Source organism: Schistocerca piceifrons, chromosome 7 (genome assembly GCF_021461385.2).
Source record: "Schistocerca piceifrons isolate TAMUIC-IGC-003096 chromosome 7, iqSchPice1.1, whole genome shotgun sequence".
In the NCBI taxonomy this organism is placed as follows: Eukaryota; Metazoa; Arthropoda; class Insecta; order Orthoptera; family Acrididae; genus Schistocerca; species Schistocerca piceifrons.
In genome coordinates this window covers 218,661,647-218,683,104 of record NC_060144.1, presented here as the reverse complement: position 1 = coordinate 218,683,104, position 21,458 = coordinate 218,661,647, and the positions used below count along the sequence as shown (strand labels likewise).

At 46.7% G+C, this 21,458-nt stretch overlaps 1 protein-coding gene across 1 annotated transcript in view; it reads right to left on the bottom strand.

The window, feature by feature from the left end:
• Positions 1–21,458, bottom strand: part of LOC124804999 (4-coumarate--CoA ligase-like 5) — a 166,744-nt gene that overhangs the window by 59,179 nt on the left and 86,107 nt on the right. The gene's annotated exons all lie outside the window — the stretch shown is intronic.

Genomic DNA, 21,458 nt, shown 5'->3' with positions numbered 1-21,458 from the left:
TCGGGTAGTTGGTCTGTGGAATCCAGCGCAGAAAAACGGTTGGTAGTGCACACCGGCGACACGGAGGCCGGCCGGGTTGAGGAATCATGTTGTGGCACCATCAAAGAGTGGGCGAAGGAGAAGACCATTTGCATTTCCGGTTATCAGAGGAAGACTCAGGTGTTGGTTGGCTGTAGGGATGTAGGTAGTCTTCATGGGAGTATTCCTTCTGTCCTTTCCGGTTTTCCAGTTGTGTAGCTGGTTGCTTCGTCCCTTGAGGCAAGAGTTTAATGGCTTGCTGCACAGCTGGGCAAGGGGATGGCGATGCGACCTTGACACTGGGCGATTTCACAACCTCAGAGCTGAATTTGAGGTCTCATGTCTGCGTGGCCATGTCCTGTAGTAAGATGTAGTAAGAACAGAATTGTAAGTGGCAGACCATAGAAAGCAGGGTTTGTAGCTAGCCAATAACTTGCGAGCGACCAGGTAAGACACGTTTTTCCTTTACCCAGATCTCCTGGACAGTCCGTTCACCAAGATACGCGGGACAATCTCGAGAGGAGGCGACATGACCGCCATTGTAGTTGATGAATCAGGGAGATGGAGGTGGACAATCACCCTTGTGCAAACCACTACCACAGGTTACACATTTGGATGGGTGTCGAAAAGAAGTTACAGTCTGGTTGAAACGATGACACTGGTAGCAGCACATTGCGTTAGGAAAGTATGGTTGGACTGTGATAATTTCATAGGCTGCTTTGATCTTGGACAGAAGCACCACTCTATCAAAGATGAGGAAACGAGTGTGTATGGGCACTAAGGTGGATTACAAGATGGATTAGAATGAAATGCTGATCAGAGGTATGATTGGATTTCGGCCTCTGTCAAACTGTCGAGCAGCCTAGTGTAAATAACACCATGGGAAGAATCCTATGGGCCTCGACATGAACAGGATAGCCCTGGAGAAGGGAGACGGCAAGCAGTCGCTGTGTTTGAGAATCAGAAGTAGTCTCCAAAAAGAAAGTGACGTGTAAACGATAGCAGGATTTCACAGGGCTGGCCATTGCATCAACACTTTTGTGAAAAACAAACGGATTTACCATCGTGAAGGACTGACCGTCTACAGTACTTGAAACATCGAGGAACAGAGGTGCTGCTGGAGGTGTCTTTGAATCGTTAGCCTTATTCCGTTTACATTTCGTAGACGTTGACTGTGAAAATGATTGAGTCATTGCGAGAAAATCCCCCATGATTGGCAGCGTATCTGATGCTGCGCTCCTTCAAACTGGGGGAGCCTTCACAAGGGGGCACAACCACCTTAGGTGACAGTTAAACCTCGAGTCACACCGCCGAAACACCTGACAGAGGGACCAATCGGTAATTTGGGAAGGTAGCAGCTGAGGCAATCAGCTCTACCTGTGCCTGGCCTGTACCAGGGGTTACATGCGAACCCTACCTGTCGATCTAGGGATGGCAATTACGCACTACCTAGTCACCAGTTACGCTTCAGATGCATGGGCTAGCCTTCAGGAGTGCACAGGGAGCAAGAAGAAGAAGAAAAAGAACTTTTGAGATTGAGCGGAAGAAGGATAGGAGAAGGGAAACAAAGTAGAAAATGGAAATGAAAAACAGTAGTGAGATTGTCATGTCAGCGACGGACAATGCGGAACATTCCCAATAACACTCCAGACATGAAACTTCCTGCAGATTAAAACTATATGCCGGACCGAGACTCGAACTCAGGACCTTTGCCTTTCGCGGGCAAGTGCTCTACCAACTGAGCTACCCAAGCACGACTCACGCCCCGTCCGCACACTTTACTTCTGCCAGTACCTCGTCTCCTACCTTCCAAACTTTACAGAAGCTCTCCTGCGAAACTTGCAGAACTAGTACTCCTGGAAGAAAGGATATTGCGAAGACATGGCTTAGCCACAGCCTGGGGGATGTTTCCAGAATGAGATTTTCACTCTGCAGCGGAGTGTGCGCTGATATGAAACTTCCTGGCAGATTAAAACTGTGTGCCGGACCGAGACACGAACTCTGGACCTTTGCCTTTCGCGGGCAAGCGCTCTACCAACTGAGCTACCCAAGCATGACTCACGCCCCGTCCTCACAGCTTTACTTCTGCCAGTACCTCGGCTCCCACCATCCAAACTTTACAGAAGCTCTCCTGCGAAACTTGCAGAACTAGCACTCCTGAAAGAAAGGATATTGCGGAGATGTGGCTTAGCCACAACCTGGGGGATGTTTCCAGAATGAGATTTTCACTCTGCAGCGGAGTGTGCTCTGATATGAAGCTTCCCGGCAGGTTAAAACTGTGTGCCGGACAGAGACTCAAACTCGGGACCTTTGCCTTTCGCGGGCAAGCGCTCTACCAACTGAGCTACCCAAGCATGACTCACGCCCCGCCTCACAGCTCTTCCAAGTCCTTTGCTGTCTCTGATAGAATTACAATGTCATCGGTAAACCTCAAAGTTTATAGTTCTTCTCCATGAATTTCAATACCTACTCCGAACTTTTCTGTTGCTTCCTTTACTGCTTGCTCAATTTACAGATTGAATAGCATCGGGGAGAGGCTACAACCCTGTTTCACTCTCTTCCCAACCACTGCTTCCCTTTCATATCCCTCGACTCTTATAACTGCCATCTGATTTCTGTAAAAATTGTAAATAGCCTTTCGCTCCCTGTATTTTACCACTGCCACCTTCAGAATTTGAAAGAGAATATTCCAGTCAACATTGTCAAAAGCTTTCTCTAAGTCTACAAATGCTAGAAACGTAAGTTTGCCTTTCCTTAATCTTTCTTCTAAGATAAGTCGTACGGTCAGTATTACCTCACGTGTTCCAATATTTCTACGGAATCCAAACTGATCTTTCCCGAGGTCGGCTTCTACCAGTTTTTCCATTCGTCTGTAAAGAATTCGCGTTAGTATTTTGCAGCTGTGACTTATTAAAGTAATAGTTCGGTAATTTTCACATCTGTCAACTCCTGCTTTCTCTGGGATTGGAATTATATTCTTCTTGAAGTCTGAGGGAATTTCGCCTGTCTCATACATCTTGCTCGCCAGATGGTAGTGTGTCAGGACTGGCTCTCCCAAGGCTGTCAGTAGTTCTAATGGAATGTTGTCTACTCCCGGGGCCTTGTTTCGACCTAGGTCTTTCAGTGCTCTGTCAAACTCTTCACGCAGTATCATATCTCTCATTTCATCTTCATCTACATCCTCTTCCATTTCCATAATATTGTCCTCAAGTACATCGCCCTTGTATAGACCCTCTATATACTCCTTCCACCTATCTGCTTTCCCTTCTTTGCTTAGAACTGGTTTTCTGAGCTCTTGATATTCATGCAAGTGGTTCTCTTTTCTCCAAAGGTCTCTTTAATTTTCCTGTAGGCAGTATCTATCTTACCCCTCGTGAGATAAGCCTCTACATCCTTACATTTGTCCTCTAGCCATCCCTGCTTAGCCATTTTGCACTTCCTGTCGATCTCATTTTTGAGACGTTTGTATTCCTTTTTGCCTGCTTCACTTACTGCATTTTTGTGTTTTCTCCTTTCATCAATTAAATTCAGTATCACTTCTGTTACCCAAGGATTTCTACTAGCCCTCGTCTTTTTACCTACTTGATCCTTTGCTGCCTTCACTATTTCATTCCTCAAAGCTACCCATTCTTCTTCTACTGTATTTCTTTCCCCCATTCCAGTCAATTATTCCCTTATGCTCTCCCTGAAACTCTCTACAACCTCTGGTTCTTTCAGTGTATCCAGGTCCCATCTCCGTAAATTCCCACCTTTTTGCAGTTTCAATAAATTGTGGTCAGAGTCCACATCTGCCCCTGGAAATGTCTTACAATTTAAAATCTGGTTCCTAAATCTCTGTCTTACCATTATATAATCTATCTGATACCTTTTAGTATCTCCAGGGTTCTTCCATGTATACAATCTTCTTTCATGATTCTTGAACCAAGTGTTAGCTGTGATTAAGTTATGCTCTGTGCAAAGTTCTACCAAGCGGCTTCCTCTTTCATGTTTTTAGCCCCAATCCATATTCACCTACTACGTTTCCTTCTCTTCCTTTTCCTACTGTCTAATTCCAGTCACCCATGTCTATTAAATTTTCGTCTCCCTTCACTACCTGAATAATTTCTTTTATCTCATCATACATTTCATCAATCTCTTCGTCATCTGCAGAGCTAGTTGGAATATAAACTTGTACTACTGTAGTAGGCATGGGCTTCGTGTCTACCTTGGCCACAATAATGCGTTCACTATGCTGTTTGTAGTAGCTTACCCGCACTCCTATTTTGTTATTCATTATTAATCCTACTCCTGCATTACCCCTATTTGATTTGTATTTATAACCCTGTATTCACCTGACCAGAAGTCTTGTTCCTCCTGCCACCGAACTTCACTAACTCCCACTATATCTAAATTTAACCTATCCATTTCCCTTTTTAAATTTTCTAACCTACCTGCCCGATTAAGGGATCTGACATTCCACGCTCCGATCCGTAGAACGCCAGTTTTCTTTCTCCTGATAACGACGTCCTCTTGAGTGGTCCCCGCCCGGAGATCCGAATGGGGGACTATTTTACCTCCGGGATATTTTACGCAAGAGGACGCCATCATCATTAAATCATACAGTAAAGCTGCATGCCGCCGGGAAAAAAAATACGGCTGTAGTTTCCCCTTGCTTTCAGCCGTTCACAGTACCACAACAGCAAGGCCGTTTTGGCTAGTGCTACAGGGCCAAAGCAGTCAATCATCCAGACTGTTGCTCCTGCAACTACTGAAAAGGCTGCTGCCTCTCTTCAGGAACCACACGTTTGTCTGGCCTCTCAACAGATACCCCTCCGTTGTGGTTGCACCTACGGTACGGCTATCTGTATCGTTGAGGCACGCAAGCCTCCCCACCAACGGCAAGGTCCATGGTTCATGGGGGGGATAAACAAACTAGGACTGGCAAAAAGGGCATTCCTGAGCAAGATAAATGTACTAGTATCGAAGATAGGCCTCAATTTGAGGAAGAAATTTCTGAGAATGTAAGTTTGGAGTACAGCATTGTATGGTAGTGAAACACTGACTGTGGGAAAACTGGAGCAGAAGACAATCGAAGCATTTGAGATGTGGTGCTACAGACGAATGTTGAATATTAGATGGACTGATAAGGTAAGGAATGAGAAATTTCTGCACAGAATGGGAGAGGAAAGGAGTATGTGGAATACACTGACAACTAGAAAGGACAGGAGGATATGACGTCTGTTAAGATATCAGGGAATGACATCCATTGTAGAAGAGGGAGATGTGGAAGGCAAAAACTGTTGAGGAAAACAGAGACTAGAATACACCCAGGAAATTGAGGATGTAGGTTGCAAGTGCTACCCTGAGATGAAGAAGTTAGGAAAAAAAGGAAGACTTTGCAACTTTGAATTTTAATGCAAATTTATTAAGTTGACTTACAGACTCTGTGTCATCTTGCAGCAAAATAGATCCAATTTTGTCTGTTAAGAAGTCCGAGATTCCCTATATGTTTGCTTTCCATGTATGTGAATGGGACGAGTTGCAACAATTGCATGTCCCCACGGGCAGTGGATGTGACATTTCTTGACGTTTTGTTTTGGGGCATCATTAAGGACACCTTTTTTGTTCCACCCTGACTAGCTGCTCTATCAGCACTCAGAATTAGAATCTACCTCGCAACTGAGCAAGTCACGCCTGACATGTTGCATCAAGTTTGGCAAGAACACGAGTTCAGGTGGGCTGTGTGCCACATAATCAATGGAAGTCACTTTCAACCTGTTTCGGTATGCAGTAAAAAGCTTAAAGTGATTTCCTATTAAATGACTCCAAAACAATGCCTGCGGGATAAATGAATAAATCGATACGGGTTTTCAAAGCCCATTTCGATACTTCCTTTACTATCTGGTCGAAAGTTTCCGGACACATGTTATTGGAAATTAATATTGGGTGTGTCCATCTTTCGTCCTTATGACGGTTTGAACTCTGCAGGGACACATTCCACGACGTATATGAATCACTGGCAGTTCGTTCTTCCTCAAGACCCAAAACCAGAGAAGGTGGTGAGGTTGAAAACTAGTGTCCAGAGCGAAGTCGACGTTGTAACTCGTCCCAAAAGTGTTCCACTGGGTTCAGGTCGAGGCTTTTGGCAGGCCAGATCATTTCAAGAATTTATTCTTCGCAAACCGTTGCCTCACAGATGCTGCTTTATGACATGGTGCATTCCATGCTGATACAGTGTTCGTCACCGAACTGTTCCTCTACTGTACGCAGCACGCAATGCATTAGAATGTGTTCATATTCTTCCGGATTTAGCATTTCCTCAAGCGCAGTAGGTGACCACATTCTAGCCACGAAAAACACTCCCGTACCATAACTCCACCACCTCCATACTTCACTGCTTCCAACACCGTTACGTCCTCCTCGCGTTAGCCAAACCCAAACCTTCACATTGGATTGCCAAAGGGACTAGCGTGATTTACCACTCCAAATTATTTGTTTCCAGTTACCCACTGTGCAGTGGCGTTCGTCTTTACACCACCTCAAGCGTCGATTAACACAGATTACAGAAATGTGTGCCTCATGCGGAGCTGCTTAACCACTGTACCCCATTCCTGTTAACTCCCTTCGCCCAGTAGTCGTGCTAGTAGGACTGCTGGTAGCACTTTTGAACTCACGAGAGGTTCCTTTCTTTGATTTCAAGCTATTTTTTAGAGCTAATGTTGCTCGGCCTGTGTCAGTACAGGAGTCTGCGGTGTCTTGGTTTCTATTTCACAGTCGCATAACCGACAATCGACTTTGGCAACTTTACAACGGTTGAAATGCCTCTCATAGATTTGTTACTTGGGTTACGTCCAGTGACTATCCACGTTCGAAGTCACTGAGCTTTCGTGACCGTTCCTTTATGCTGTTTCTGAACCTTCATGACAACACAATACTCCTCGCCTCCTTTTATACTGACCGATTTGCCTACATCTACATACATACTCCGCAAACCACCGTACTGTGCATGGTAGAGGGTATCTTGTACCATACTAGTCATTTCCTTTCCTGTTCCACTCGCAAATAGAACCAGGGAAGAATGTCTACAAGCCGCCATACGATCCCTAATTCCTCGCAGCTTATCTTCGTGCTTCTTACGGGAAATACACGTTGGCGGCAGTAGTATGATTTTGCAGTTGGCCTCATTTGTAGCTTATTTGAATTTCCGCAATAGTCTTCCCTCCAGGCATTCCCATTTCTATCATGTAGCATCTCCGTAATATTTGCTGCTGATCGAACCTACCAGTAACAAATCTAGCAGCACGCCTCTGAATTGTTTCGATGTCTTCCTTTAAGCAGATCTGCTGAGGATCGGAAACACTCTAACAGAGCTCAAGAATGGGTCTACTAGCATACTATACCCCATCCCTCTATGGATGAGCTGTTCAATAATTCTCAAAATTTAGCAAAGTCGCCTAAATACACTACTGGCCATTAAAATTGCTACACCAAGAAGAAATGCAGATCATAAACGGGTATTCATTGGACAATTATATTATACTAGAACTAACGTGTGATTACATTTTCACGCAATTTGGGTGCATAGATCCTGAGAAATCAGTACCCAGAACAACCACCTCTAGCCATAATAATGGCCTTGATACGCCTGGGCATTGAGTCAAGCAGAGCTTGGATGGCGTCTACAGGTACAGCTGCTCATGCAGCTTCAACACGTTACCACAGTTCATCAAGAATAGTGACTGGCGTATTGTGACTAGCCAGTTGCTCGGCTACCATTGACCAGACGTTTTCAATTGGTGAGAGATCTTGAGAATGTGCTGGCCAGGGCAGCAGTCGAACATTTTCTGTATCCAGAAAGGCCCGTACAGGGCCTGCAACATGCGGTCGTGCATTATCCTGCTGAAATGTAGGGTTTCGCCGGGATCGAATGAAGGGTAGAGCCACGGGTCGTAACACATCAAAGTGCCGTCAATGCAAACAAGAGGTGACCGAGACGTGTAACCAGTGGCACCCCATACCATCACGCCGGGTGATACGTCAGTATGGCGATGACGAATACACGCTTCCAATGTGCGTTCACCGCGATGCAGCCAAACTCTGTTGCGACCATCATGATGCTGTACATAGAACCTGGATTCATCAGAAAAAATGACGTTTTGCCATTCGTGCACCCAGGTTCGTTGTTGAGAACACCATCGCAGACGCTCCTGTCTGTGGTGCAGCGTCAAGGGTAAACGCAGCCATGGTCTCCAAGCTGATAGTCGATGTTCCTGCAAACGTCGTGAACTGTTCGTGCAGATGGTTGTTGTCTTCCAAACGTCCCCATCTGTTGACTCAGGGATTGAGACGTGGCTGCACGTTCCGTTACAGCCATGCGGATAAGATGTCTGTGATCTCGACTGCTAGTGATACGAGGCCGTTGGGATCCAGCACGGCGTTCCGTATGACCCACCTGAGCCCACCGACTCCAAATTATGCTAACAGTCATTGGATCTCGACCAACGCGAGCAGCACTGTCGCGATACGATAAACTGCAATCGCGATAGGCTACAATCCGACCTTTATCAAAGTCGGAAACGTGATGGTACGCATTTCTCCTCCTTACACGAGGCATCACAACAACGTTTCACTAGGCAATGCCGGTCAACTGCTGTTTGTGTATGAGAAATCGGTTCAAAACTTTCCTCATGACAGCACGTTGTAGGTATCGCCACCGGTGCCAACCTTGTGTAAATGCTCTGAAAAGCTAATCATTTGCATATCGCAGCATCTCCTTCCTGTCGGTTAAATTTCGCGTCTGTAGCACGTCATTTTCGTGGTGTAGCAATTTTAATGGCCAGTAGTGTATTTAGTAGACGTCAGTTTGTCAAGCTGCACCATACTAACGCTATATTCGAAAGTGACAGGATTGTTTTTCCTACTCATTCGCATTGGCTTACTTTTTTCTACATTTAGAGCAAGCTGTCATTCAAAAAGCCAACTAGAAATTTTGTCTTAATCATCTTTTATCCTCCTACAGTCACTCGACGAACATGTCATCCAGCACAACACAACATTGTGCTGCTCACCCTGTCCGCCAGACAATTTATGCAAACAGAGAATAACAGCAGTCCTGCAACACTCTTCACCATAGCCATGACTCTGAAGAACACTCGCTGTTGACGACAACGTACTGGGCTCTATTACTAACAAAGTCTTGAAGCCACTCATGTGTCTGTGAACCTAGACCGTAAGCTCGGATCTCCATCAATAGTCTGCAGTGTGATACCATGCGAAATCCTTTCCGGAAATCTAGGAATATGGAATCCGTCTGTTACCCTCCATCCATCCTTTGTAGGATATCGCATGAGAAAAGGGCAGGTGATGCTTTCTGAATCCGAGCTGTTTTGTGGACAGAAGCATTTCTGACTCAAGGAAGGAACTCCATGTGGTGTCACCGCTAGACACCACACTTGCTAGGTGGTAGCTTTAAATCGGCCGCGGTCCATTAGTACATGTCGGACCCGCGTGTCGCCACTGTGTGATCGCAGACCGAGCGCCACCACAAGGCAGGTCTCGAGATACGGACTAGCACTCGCCCCAGTTGTACGGACGACTTTGCTAGCGACTACACTGACGAAGCCTCGCTCATTTGCCGAGCAGATAGTTAGAATAGCCTTCAGCAAAGTCAATGGCTACGACCTAGCAAGGCGCCATTAGTAATATTGCATGTATCTAAAGAGTCTCACTTGTATCGCCACAATCTCCAGATGTACCAAAAGGATGGATTAAAGTTAAGTAATACTGAAGCTACATACTTTTCTTTATAGCATTCATTACGTATCCTGTTACAGACCTATCTCTTGCCTGCTAAACGCGTGCCTTTCGGCTACTTCCGTGGCGTGGCTGTCTTCCTACGCCACAACAGTTGGCGACGAGGATGGGATCATTATCAGAACGCAACAACAAAACACCACGTCGTACAAAAAGTCTCTCCTTGTGAGCAAAAAATCGGCGAACCAACGGATCCTCGATCCGAGACTTTGACAAAGGCCATTGCGTAGCAACAAAACGCAAAACGGTAGCAAGGACCGGGTCAGCAGCTGTGGCTGTAGCTACACGACGAAAATCAATCGGAAACGATTCGACCACGTCATCAGTTTCCGCATCAATGAACATGCAAGCAAGTTCGGAAGAATCGAATGCTCTATCCTCAGCAACAGGCAAACGCGACAACGCACGGCGTTTCCGTGCTTAGCAGTGGACCGATACAAGATATCGTAGCGGTACTGCGAGAGGAAAATAGACCAGCGAATGAATTTCTGCGCTGTACGCGGAGGTACAGGCTTGTTCGGATGAAAAAGCGACGTCAAAGGTTTGTGGTCTGTGATGATGGTAAAGTGACGACCATACAAGAAATCATGGAACTTAGTAACACCAAACACGAGAGCCAAAGCTTCTTTCTCTATCTGTGAATAATTTCTTTGCGCAGACGAGAGCAATTTGGACGCAAAGGCAATAGGGCGATCATGCGACCCAACTCTGTGCGCAAGCACAGCACCGATCCCGAAATCCGATGCATCTACCATCAACAAAAGGGGTTTCTGGGGATCGAATGGCGTAAGGCAAGTATTTGAAAGCAACGCCGATTTCAACTGGCGAAAGGCGCGTTCGCATTCCGTCGTCCAGACGAACGGAACACCTTTACGGCGTAAGCGACGAAGCGGAGCTGAAATGGAAGAGGCATTGCGCAGAAAGCGATGATAATAGTTAATTTTACCCAACACACTCTGTAGCTGCTGCAAATTCTGCGGCGAAGACAATTCTTGTATGGCACGGAGGTGTTCTGGACTGGGATGGATGCCTTGGGCATTGATTACATGTCCCAGATATGGCAAGTCACGAGCAAAAAACACACATTTGTCCTTCCGCAAGCGAAGACCATTTTGGCGCAATACCTGAAATAATGTTCTTAGATTTGCTAAATATTCGTCGGCTGTCCGTCCGGAGATCACAATATCGTCCAGATAGTTCGCAGCAGTAGGGACCGACGCACAAACAGTTTGTAAATATTGCTGAAACAATGCAGGGGCGGAGGCACACCCGAATGGCAGTCTTTTGAAGCGGTACAAACCAAGATGCGTGTTAACCACTAAAACGCGCTGGGATTCTTCGTCCACTGGTATTTGCAAGTACGCATCTGCTAGGTCCAACTTCGAAAAATATTTACCCGGGCACAGTTTATCAAAAAGATCTTCCGGGCGGGGTAATGGAAAAGTTGCAATCACTAGTTGTGGATTCACAGTTGCCTTGAAGTCCACACAAAGTCTCAATTTTCCGGAAGGTTTCGGCAAAATTACTAAGGGTGAGGCCCAGAGAGAAGCTTGCACACATTTTTGCACCGGGCTTAGGTTGCGCTCAGAACTATGAAGCACATTTGGAACTGAAAGTCAACGCGCAACCGAAATTTTTCAGAGCGCGCTATGTTCCTCACGCATTGCCTGATGAGATCGCAAGAACATTACACGATTTAGAATCACAAGGTGTGATTGAACGTGTGCAGACTTTGTTTCCAACAATGGCCCACAATTCATGTCCGCAGAATTTCAGTCATTCTGCCAGGCCAATGGTATTCAACGTCTGACATCCACGCCGTTTTCGCCTCAGTCAAACGGTGCCGCTGAACGATTGGTCCGGACTTTCAAGTCACAGATGTTGAAGTTGAAAGAGTCGCATTCTCGGGAGGACGCGTTGTTGCTCTTTTTGTCATCGTATCGCTCTCAGCCCCGAGATGGTCGCTCGCCGGCTGAGTTGCTCCACGGTCGTCCTCATCGAACCTTGATGTCTTTGCTGCACCCGCCGCATCAGGTTCCTGTGCAGCGGCAGACTTCTGCCTTTGCTCCAGGCGACGTTGTATTCTATCGCAACTATCGAGGTTCACGGCGTTGGCTCGCAGGGCGCATTCTTCTCTGCCTCGGCCGCGCGATGTATTTGGTTTTGGGGGCCTCTGGTGAGGTGCGTCGGCATCTCAATCAGCTGCGCCTCTGTCGTCGCCCGGGTTCTGCCGCTCCCCGTCTGCTTTCAGCGACGGTGCCGTCCGGTCAGCGCCCTGGGGACCCATCTACTGGCTCGCCTCATCCCCAGGTGTTACCGACGATGCCTTCCATTTTGCCCCATGGCGACGCGCCGCCGCAGCCGCCGCCGCCGCCGCCTGTTCTCCCGCCGGCGCCGCCCGCAGTGGACGCTTCGCTGCAGCCGCCAAGCGCCTCCCTGGGTCACGCGCCGCCGATCGCTTCCCGTGACCAGCTGTCCTCCGCCATGGAACTCTTACCCGCTCCGGACCACATGACGTCATCGCGCGTCGGATACCCCGACGCAATGGAGGTCGACCCTTCGGCCCCTCCTGTCTCTTTACGGGCGCATACACCGCATGTTGACGTGCACCATGGACTAGGTTTTCAGGCGTTTCCTAGATCCCCTCGGACCGAATGGCCGGGTGCGGGTGGCACAGCCTCGCCTGTTGTTAGGCTCCCTACCTCATCGCATACGTCAACATGGGATCCTCCCCACGGCGGGTGGAAGCCTTATAACACGACCGTTCGCCGATTTGTTGGGGAGGACTGTGGTGTCACCGCCAGACACCACACTTGCTAGGTGGTAGCTTTAAATCGGCCGCGGTCCATTAGTACATGTCGGATCCGCGTGTCGCCACTGTGTGATCGCAGACCGAGCGCCACCACAAGGCAGGTCTCGAGATACGGACTAGCACTCGCCCCAGTTGTACGGACGACTTTGCTAGCGACTACACTGACGAAGCCTCGCTCATTTGCCGAGCAGATAGTTAGAATAGCCTTCAGCAAAGTCAATGGCTACGACCTAGCAAGGCGCCATTAGTAATATTGCATGTATCTAAAGAGTCTCACTTGTATCGCCACAATCTCCAGATGTACCAAAAGGATGGATTAAAGTTAAGTAATACTGAAGCTACATACTTTTCTTTATAGCATTCATTACGTATCCTGTTACAGACCTATCTCTTGCCTGCTAAACGCGTGCCTTTCGGCTACTTCCGTGGCGTGGCTGTCTTCCTACGCCACAACACTCCAAGCGCTCCTAGAAAGCACTCAAGCTCAAATCGTTGTAGGTACTGAAAACAGGCTAAAACTGTGTGACTTCTAACGATTATTTCCACTCTACATATTGGGGTCTAGATACTACAAATCAGATGATGTATGTGTTTATTTCTGAAGATATATTGCTTTACATCTCTATTGTATGTGAGAGTGATATCTAGCAACATTTGTATATAACATGATCGACCTTACCTGCCGTATCAAATTTGGGTAAAATTTCAAGCTTCTGACAAGATCCCCCATCGTTATCGTCAGGAAAAGTTTACTACCATGGCTGTTATTATGGAGACATTCTACAGTTCTTAGATAGCTTGTGATTAGTCGGCACACGTCATCATTATGTTTCCCGATATTGTGTTCAAGTCTGTACTGGTGCCTCCTAAACTCTTAATTTAGTGGGTATTGGGAAATTGCAACAAGGTTGTCAGTCTAAAAGTGTGCAGGACAAAAACAGGAGAAGGATAGACATAGCAAAAATCGGTATTATAGTTACAAACTGCAGCTGTGTTGGTAAAAAAAAACTGAGTTCCAAGCGCTAGTAGAAAGCACTGAAGCACAAGTCGTGATAGATCTGAAACCTGACTAAGACTGGAGATACCTTCAACCGAAATTTTTACAAAGGCTCTGACAGTATTCACAAAGGATGTTGTTCTTAATTTACCTCGCAGTGAAACTGGTGGAGATAGTACCGGGTGGTAATAATTAAATAGTAGCTATTAACGGCCGTCCATTGTGGGCTGTAATTATCATACTGCAACATAACTTGGTACATATGCTAATGCTTTATGCGGTACTGATGTGTGCTGGAAAAAATAGTTCCAGTTGAGGCCAGCAGGTGAAACTCTGGCGCTCTACGCTGTTTGTATGACAGTATGACAGGCATGCTTTCGTTTGACAAATCATAACCTGAGTGAACAGTACGGCTATTGAGAAGCATGTTAGTAAAACTGTTTCATGTGAACGGCAGCAATTACAGCGCTGAATCGAGAGACAGTCGCTGACTGCAAGGTCTGAGGAGATGCGCGATATCATTAAATGGTTTAAGGAAGATGGTAATGACATTCGAAAACTCTGATGAGCTTGGTGTGGTACCTGGAAGGCGGAGGCGTCCTGTCCCGATAGAAGTTATTGACGAGATCACTGTTACTGGAATTGACCATACAGCACGTATCCAAAATAGTGCTAGTGCTCATGCAGTGTCACGAGAATAGTCAATAGTACGGAAAGTTTCGCGCTCTATTTTACACTGGTACCTGTCAATGTCCTTAATTTGCTCTTCGGCTTCTGGTTCAAAAATGGTTCTGAGCACTATGGGACTTAACTTCTGAGGTCATCAGTCCCCTAGAACTTAGAACTACTTAAACCTAACAAACCTAAAGACATCACACACACCCATGCCCGAGGCAGGATTCGAACCTGCGACCGTAGCGGTCGCGCGGTTCCAGACTGAAGCGCCTAGAACCGCTCGACCACCCCGGCCGGCTCGGCTTCTGGCATGGACCGAAGTTGATAACATGTGGCAACATATATTATATGGAGTGACGATGCACATTTTATATTACAGGGTGCAGTGAATATACAGAACTGCCGAATTTGGGGTACCGTTAAGCCGCGTGTTGTGCCGGCAGATCGATTGCAACCGCCGTATGTGACACTATGGTGTGGATTCATAAGCACCTTTGTACTAGATCCGTTCTTCACACCCAGAGGGCTTGTCAGATGTAACGTGAAGTCTGTCCATTACAGACCTACTTGTACAGCATGTCATTTCAGCTTTGGACGAGCGCAGCTGTGTGGAAACCACTTTTCCAAGATGCAAATTGAGTAACACCTCATGTGAATCGCCCAGTGAAATATATGCACTCATACCGCTACAGGCGGTGGTGACTTCAATCCAGCCTCGAAGCTTTTGCGAAAATGCGTGTTCAGATCAGGTAGAGGCATAAAATATCATCCGAAATGATATAGACTGATTTCTACGATAATTATTTTGAGCAGTTGGTTCAGGAGCATATTCGAAGTGGTTGGGAAAACATACTTGGTCACTTAGCAACAAATTGAGTGTATCATGACAGGGATCAGAAGCCGCTAGGTTGTTGAACCAAGATTGAATACTCTAACACCCAAAGCCTCCAAAAATAAACAGGAAATATACGTATTTAAAAAAGAAACAGTCTCCATTCCTTTCGAACTGACTAAACAAGCATAGACCGGGTGTGACTTTAATTCAAAAAAATAGTCTCGACAAGAACTGAAATATTTATATCCAATAAATTAGGAAGAGGTGGAACTGATCCCGCATGGTACACAAAACTGGTCAGAACATTGGTGCAGAAGGAATTAAGAAAGCGTGCCAAATTTAAAAGAACACAAAATTCCCATGGTTGTTGATGTTTTACTAAATCTCTGAATTGAGCGCGGGATGCTTTTAATAGGTTTCACAAGGAAACTCTGTCTATAAATGTGGCCGAACATCCAAAGAGAGTGTGGTTGTATATGAAGGACATCAATGGAAAGGCAATCAATACATTCACACGCGTTAACAGTGGTGATGTTACTGAAGACTACTACTAAAGCAGAGTTACTAAACATGGTTTTCCTACCTACATTATAGTTACACGCCGTCCTCTTGTGAAGTTTTTTTACGGGTTGTGGAATCCGTCTCAGCTAGGCGTGACGGGGAACATCGAGAATGTGCAGAGAAGGGCAGATCGTTTTGCATTACCGCGAAGTAAGGGAGAAAGTGTTACGGATATGATGCGTGAGTTGGTATAGCAGTAATTAAAACAAAGGCGTTTTTCATTGTGGCACGAAATCAGTCACCAACTTTTTCCTCCGAATGCGAAAGTATACTGTTGGTACCCAGGTACATAGGGAGAAATGACCACTGGAATAAAATAGGAGAAACCAGAGCTCGCACGGAAAGATTGAAGTGTTCGTTTTTCCCTCGCACTGTTTGACAGACAGACGGTAGAGAAGGAATTGAAGGTGGTTCGAATGACCCCTCTGCTAGGCACTTAATTGTGAATTGTAGAGTAGTCATGTAGATGTAAACAATTCAGAATAGTTCCCTGTTTTCCTCAGCGTCGAGAACTCGCAACCACGCGCCATTAAGATTATAGCCGTTATCCTTGTTGAAGTCACTCTTGCACATTAATCCCTACTGCTCGTTTAACAAATCAGTTCCAATATTGAGAAGCGTCGTACAAGAATTTAGTATCGTCAAACATTATTCTCTAATCATTTGTGAGACTGTGCTCAGCTACGACTGATTTCTCGTTTCAGTGTGCCTGCATGGCGGTGGTAATGACTGCTGTAATTGATTCCGTACTTGCAAGGAGCGACACTGTTCTTAGCCTGGCACAACATCTCTATTACTTTCTTGGGTGGTCGGAAAATAAGGCCTCTTCTTCCCAGGAGCTTGACTATCTTGCTAGACGTAGCACCGTAGAAAGTTATGAGCACAGTAGGTACACCGTCAGGGGCTTGTTCAACATATTCGAGTTTTTATTTCTTGTAGAGGGCGTATTCTGTGTCTCTAAGCTCATAGCCATTGTTTCGGAAAACGTGATTCAGATGATTAATCGCCGAATCCAGGTGGTCCTTGAACTCAAAACATTAAGTAACTAAGAAGTGCACGGCACAGCCACTGTATATGTGTATTGAACCATAACGTATGAAGATTTGTGACATAATTGCATTCTTCTGACTTGTAGTTGGTGATCGTTGATGACGATGATTCGTTCGTGGGGCGCTCAATTGCGCGGCCATCAGAGCCCGTAGAAAGTCCCAATTGTAGCACAGTCCAATTTTTTCGTAGTCCACTCTAGCCACCGTCACAAATGACGACGATGATGAAATGATGAGGACGACACAAACACCCAACCCGGCCGGGAATCGAACCCGGGACCCCCTGAACCAGAGGTAGCAACGCTAGCCACTAAGCCAGGAGCTGCGGGCTTGGTGATCATTGATGTTTATTATTAAAAGTGATGCTTTATTACAGTTTGTCCCTGAACGTTAATTTTTTTTAGTCTGAGCAATATCTACGTGAAAGTGACAGACAATTTATTCTTTGGAAAAGTTAGAAATTCCACTGGAAGCTGCAATTTTATCAGCCGTGCGTAGGTGCGATATCTCTTCTCTAGTCGCACACAGTCAGATACTATATCTCAGGGCTTATTTGCTACTGAAATAGTGATTATTAGGGATTTAATTTATGCCCCTTTCGTTATCTGGACTGATAAAATCCTGATGTGTTTTCTGAATCCATGCTGACTGTGTCAACAGATCGTTTTCCTCGAGCAAAATCACAATGTTCGAGCACAATATACGTTGCAAAATCCTCCTGCAAATCGGTATCAATAATATGGATCTATAATTCGTAGGATTACCCCTACTCACTTTCTTGAATATTATTATGAGCTGTGCAACTTTCCAATATTTAGGTACGGATCTTTCTTCGAGCGAGCAGTTGTGTATGATTATTAAGTACTGAGGTCTCTTCCACGTGAATACACGGAAAACCTGGTTTCAATCATGTATGTGAAATCTTATGGGACTTAACTGCTAAGGTCATCAGTCCCTAAGCTTACACACTACTTAACCTAAATTATCCTAAGGACAAACACACACACCCATGCCCGAGGGAGAACTTGAACCTCCGCCAGGACCAGCCGCACAGTCCATGACTGCAGCGCCCTAGACTGCTCGGCTAATCCCGCGCGGCAGTTTCAATCATGCATCGGAGATGTCAACTGATTGTCGACGCTGTGGGTGACTGTACGTATTTTGTAATTTCATTTGTCTCTTGTTCATATAAGATGTGTGTACACTGATGGGCCAAAGCATTATGACCACCTATTTAAAAGCGTGTTGGTCCACTTCTGGAACGCAGTTCAGCAGTGATTCTACGTGCCATTGATTCAACTAGTACTTGATCGTTTTCAGAGGTTTTGTGGCACCGGATGCGTACACACAGGTCACACACTTTCCGTAATATACGAGCGGTTGGTTTGTGGGCACGGAACTGGCACCCGATAGCGCCCCAGTTGGGTTCCATCGGATTCGGATAGGGAAAATTTGATGGCCAAGAGGTGACTTGAGTTCACATGCTCCTCAAACCATTGCAGCACGATTCTGGCTTATGACACGGACAGCTGTAGTGCTGGAAGATGCCATCGCTGTTGAGGAAGACATCAAGCACAAGGGATTACAGGTGGCCCCCAATAATGTTCGCGTAGTTCACAGCTGTCGTGTTGCCTTCATTTACCACCGCAAGTCCCAAAGTCCCATGGAAGGTTAATGTCACCCATAGATGCAGGCCGTAGGAGCAGTACTACGTTATGGGCAGCATTCACGACATACCCTTGCTCCCACCGGCCTGGGTCCGTTCTGGACACGACCGTAGAGTTGGTTTAACAATAAACGTAAGTCATCTGACCAGGAGACACGATTCCATTGATCCGCGGTACAGTCCCGACGATCCCGTGCCCACTTTAATCATAACTGACAATGTTGCTGTGTCAACATGGGAACACGCAGGTGTCCTCTGAAGCGGATCACAATGTTCAACTCTGTGCACTGAACGGTGTGCTCCTAAACGCTTGGGTCTGTGCCAGTACTGTACTCTGTCGCCAGATCTGCCACAGATCGCCGCCTATCCTAGACAGCGGGCAAACCTTCGATCCCTACCTTCTGTGATGAGGTATGGAAATAAAACTTCTTGTCGCCTACTCGTAGTATCAGCATTGTGTGTGTATGGGACCGAGGACCTAGAAACGATGGAGAGGCTTCGTCCCGCCATAGCCTCAGTGGTCCAAAACCCTACAACAGGACACAGCAGTACACCCACCCCACCGCTGCCCCATAATGAACCCAGGGTTATTGTGTGGTTCGGTCCCCAGTGGACCCCCCCCCCCCCCCTCCCCCAACCCCCGGAACGTCTCATAGCAGACGAGTGTAACCGCAGATGTTTGCGTGGTAGAGTGCATAGGGCATAGTGTAACTGAGGCGGAATAAGGGGAACCAGCCCGCATTCGCCAAGACAGATGGAAAACCACCTAGAAACCATCCACAGGCTGGCCGGAACACCGAGCCACGGCACAGACCCGCCGGGCGGATTCGTGCAGGGGACTGGCACGCTTTCCTGCTCAGAAAGCAGCGCGTTAGACCGCGCGGCTAGCCGGGCGGGCGGTATCAGCATTCAACAACAGCTTTCCATGGATTTTCACTATGGTGGCACGCAAACACCCGACCAGCTTCGCCGTTTCCGAGATCCTCGCTACCAGATACTGCTCACAACGATCTGTATTTTACCAAAGTCGCTTAAGCCGGCGGATTTCCACATTTGCACTACTTATCGTTGCTAGAATGATTCCCCATGCGTCTATGCTCCGCTCATATACACTACTAGCCATTAAAATTGCTACACCAAGAAGAAATGCAGATGATAAACGGGTATTCATTGGACAAATATATTATACTAGAACAGACATGTGATTACATTTTCACGCAATTTGGGTGCATAGATCCTGTGAAATCAGTACCTAGAACAACCACCTCTGTCCATAATAACGGCCTTGATACGCCAGGGCATTGAGTCAAACAGAGTTTGGATGGCGTGTACAGGTACAGCTGCCCATGCACCTTCTACACGATACCACAGTTCATCAAGAGTAGTGACTGGCGTATTGTGACGAGCCAGTTGCTCGGCCACCATTGACCAGACGTTTTCAATTGGTGAAAGATCTGGAGAATGTACTCGCCAGGGCAGCAGACGAACATTTTCTGTATCCAGCAAGGCCCGTACAGGACCTGCAACATGCGGTCGTGCATTATCCTGCTGAAATGTAGGGTTTCGCAGGGATCGAATGAAGGGTAGAGCTACGGGGCGTAACACGTCTGAAATGTAACGTCCACTGTTCAAAGCGCCGTCAGTGCGAACAAAAGGTGACCGAGACGTGTAACCAATGGCACCCCGTACCATCACGCCAGGTGATACGCCAGTATGGCGATGACGAATACACGCATCCAATGTGCATGCCCCGCGATGTCGCCAAACACGGATGCGACCATCATGATGCTGTAAACAGAACCTGGATTCATCCGAAAAAAAAATGACGTTTTGCACTCAGGTTCGTCGTTGAGCACACCATCGCAGGCGCTCCTGCCTGTGATGCAGCGTCAAGGGTAACCGCAGCCATGGTCTCCGAGCTGACAGTCCATGCTGCTGCAAACGTCGTCGAACTGTTCGTGCAGATGGTTATTGTCTTGCAAACGTCCCCATCTGTTGACTCAGGGATCGAGACGTGGCTGCACTATCCGTTACAGCCATGCGGATAAGATGCCTGTCATCTCGACTGCTAGTGATACGAGGCCGTTGGGATCCAGCACGGCGTTCCGTATTACCCTCCTGAACCCACCGATTCCATATTCTGCTAACAGTCATTGGATCTCGACCAACGCGAGCAGCACTGTCGCGATACGATTAACCGCAATCGCGATAGGCTATAATCCGACCTTTATCTAAGTCGGAAGAAACGTGATGGCACGCATTTCTCCTCCTTACAGGAGGCATCACAACAACGTTTCACCAGGCAACGCCGGTTAACTGCTGTTTGTGTTTGAGAAATTGGTTGGAAACTTTCCTCATGTCAGCACGTTGTAGGTGTCGCCACCGGCGCCAACCTTGTGTGATTGCTTTGAAAAGCTAATCATTCGCATATCACAGAATCTTCTTCCTGTCGGTTAAATTTCGCGTCTGTAGCACGTCATCTTCGTGTTCTGGCAATTTTAATGGCCAGTAGTGTACTTCCCTTACCGCGTCACGTGCCTTCTGCGCCACCAGACAGCATACAGTCTTGCGGTGGGCGGTGATTATAATGTTTTGGCTCTTCAGTGTATTTGTTTTAGTTTGTTGTCAAATACATTCTTCTACTGATTAGTCAGATCACGATCCTACTTAACTGACTCTATAGCGGTATAGTCTGAAATACATCTAATTGGTATACAATCTGGACTGAAGAACTTCGTTTTATTAACTGACATAAGCTACTTTGCTTCAGCGAGGATTTCTATTTCTACGTTAGTCTTGTTAGCAGCTGTTCTTGATACGAAATTAGGTATATTTACTTCGTCTTCTTTGGTTGGTTTGGTTTGTTTTGGGGGAGGAAACCAGACAGCGAGGTAATCGGTCTCATAGGATTACGGAAGGAAGTCGGCAGTGCCCTTTCAAAGGAACCATCCCGGTATTTGCCTGGAGCGATTTAGGGAAATCATGGAAAATCTAAATCAGGATGGTCGGACGCGGGATTGAACTGTCGTCCTCCCGAATGTGAGTCCAGTGTC